The 2,856-nt window shown below is 35.2% G+C and overlaps 1 non-coding gene across 1 annotated transcript; it reads right to left on the bottom strand.

The window, feature by feature from the left end:
• Positions 1-1,934: 1,934 nt before the first annotated feature.
• Positions 1,935-2,006, bottom strand: TRNAR-CCG (transfer RNA arginine (anticodon CCG)). The gene has a single exon. It is a non-coding gene; the product is annotated as a tRNA-Arg (tRNA).
• Positions 2,007-2,856: the final 850 nt, after the last annotated feature.

Raw genomic sequence — 2,856 nt, 5'->3', positions numbered from 1 at the left:
TCGCTGTTGTACACATTTTAAGAATATCATTATTATCTGTTATTGTTATTGATTCACTATGATGCCAATTGGCATCAACATGCATTTTAGGGTTAACACGTTTTATGTTCAAGAACAAAAAAATAAAAAATAAAAAATAAAATAAAAATAAAATACTTCAGTAAAATTTTACTCAACCCCATCAGCACTATATTATTACGTAAATTAAACGTATCACGCATTGTTGTGCGTGAGCCTGCGTATAGTACTTACACGGAATACTTTGAAAGTTTAAAAATTTACGGTGAAAGAAAGAGACCTGTCAATTTGCTACCAATATTTTTTTTATTTAATAATATGTTTTCTCTTTCTCGCCTTTCACTGCAAGTGAATGATGGAATGAATTCTGCAAATATTCTCCGACAAATTTGCCTCATGTTTAAAGAATTTGATTAAACAAAACTCCTTTTACATGTTTATAATGTTTCTTCATATGTGTGTGTGTGTGTGTGTGTGTGTGTGTGTGTGTGTGTGTGTGTGTGTGTGTCCGGGAGACAAAAAGGGAAGAAGAAGAAAGCAAGCAAGAAAATAAAGAAATAGACCTACTTAATGGATCATCATCAATTTTGGCCAAGATGAAGAGCGTCGAAAATTGGGGAGTGAGTTCGTTGATGAAGGTGATCCATTCACCTGAAGTGGTACAGGGGTAAAAGTGCGGAGAAAAGCGGGGGGTCACCGTCCTCCGACCTCAAAAGATATATACGGCGTCCCCCCAGTTCCTAAGAAATTACAATGGGCAAAGATAGGCAGCGGGACGGCGTGACATCGTACCGCTATCTACCGTTTCCCCACCCTTTTCGAATTCACTTTTATCCCTGAAGTGGTAGAAATAAATGATTATCGACTTTATCGTTGATCACAATAGAAGTAATTTCGTGCAATCGATTAAACTTTCAAAGAGATATTGTATTTCCATCCTAACTTTCTATTAAACCAAAAGTTATAGAAATCTGCTATAACTTTCGGTTTCAAAATTTGATCTACGTGGAGCAAGAATGATAAGAGATATCGAGAAGTGTTGTTTTTAATCGATTTAGCGCTCCAAGGATATGTACCATCTTCATTTTTCAGAAATCAACCACTTACGGTATTAACGTTAATCGAGAGTAAAAACAGTAATAGATAGCGTGAGAAAATATGACGTCATATAAACCAAACTCCTTCACGTGGAGTCCTACGTGATACTATTACGTGTTTTCTCGGGGTATTCCGGTTTCCTACCAGATTATCATTCCACCAATTCTTCCAAAATCATTCATTTGCCTTAATCAACCGTCTCCCTTAGAATAAACAGGACGAAATCGTGGAATAATAAATTAAAACATTTGCTTCCTTATATAGAGTCATACACATTACGCCAAGGTAATAATGACAAAGACTTAAGAACGTAAGCACAGTCATCGGTCTCCGTAATGTTTCTATTTTAGTTAGTTCACTATTTACTGAAGTTTAACACCCTTTTCAGCAAGAATCTTTATGAGACGTGGACCTGTCTACTGTTGAATGTGGTATCCGAACCACATGGAGATTCGAAGAAAGAAAAAAAAAAAAGGAAAAACGTAGCACTGAAGAGAAATCAGGAAAAATTCGTAACAAGGAGCATGTTATGAAACTTTCAAAGATACTTAATTTGATTCTGTTAGGCATATGCCCTCCCCATGATCGAAAGATTTCTGGCCTGTTAATTTACTTCCATTAAACAATATTATCAGCATCGAAATTTTAATATAGTCTAAAATGAAGTGAAATCTTTAAGTTTAACGTCCCACGCATATGCCGGTTAGGCTAAAGGAGACGATGATAATGAGAAATGAGTGAAATGAAGAAAGTGGGAGGAAACGGGAGAACCCCGAGAAAACCCATGAGCACGGTGTTTGTACACCACAAAGTCCACACGGCGCGAGCTGGGATCGAACCAGGGACCTCAAGCACCGGAGGTGAGCGCTCTACCACTGAGCCACCGCGCCCCCCAATATAGTCTAAGATATTGTAATTTGGAAAAAGTTGATGTTAGCACTGGTATATATATATATATATATATATATATATATATATATATATATATATCTGATATTTCCTTGATAATTGGCCGAAGATTAATATTAATCTAAGGCGATTGGAAAAAGAAAGAAAGAAAGAAAGAAAGAAAGAAAGAACAAAAATAATAAGCTTTTCTAAGTTAAATTTGTAGTTACTTTTCCTGACGTTATCGAAATTCTTTCCACGGAAAAATGACTAACTGATTTCGTCAACCGTAGTAACAGTAGTGTTTGTGATCTACAAGTAACTACATTGGAATTTCAAAAATCCACCAGTAATAATATCCAAGTATTGATTACACTTTGTCTTTTGTTTCGAAGTTCGCTGTTGAAGGTACCGCGACAGAAAAAAAAACAAAAAAAAAAAAAAAACACAATGGTAAAAGTGCAAGTTCATGGAGAGCGAGGAGCGATTGCGTGAAAGTATGTGTACATGTTGTTACCATCAACCAAGTGACGATGAAAAAATGTTACAAAGAATGAGTTCTTGGAATATTTTGAACAAACTGTATGGATCGTTAATGCACAAAGTTTGCGTAAATTCAATTACTTGTTTCATCTTTGGTAAAAATTAAAAAAAAAAAAAAAAAAAGAAACATGTTCCAGGAATTTTCTGAAGTTACTACTAAGTTTGTGGTAACTGTGGTCGGTCAGTATTCGTAGTTTGAGGGAAATTTTCCTAATCTAGAGAAATTTCATGGGTAAATTTACCGAAAAGAAAAAAGGGAATTTTTCGGTAAAACATGAAAATTCAGGGAAATTCAGGGAAATTAGTTTG

This window comes from Thermobia domestica, chromosome 9 (assembly GCF_964235325.1).
Source record: "Thermobia domestica chromosome 9, izTheDome1.hap1.1, whole genome shotgun sequence".
Lineage (NCBI taxonomy): Eukaryota > Metazoa > Arthropoda > Insecta > Zygentoma > Lepismatidae > Thermobia > Thermobia domestica.
The sequence above is the reverse complement of the archived record's forward strand: the minus strand, read 5'-3'. Positions and strand labels throughout refer to the sequence as shown.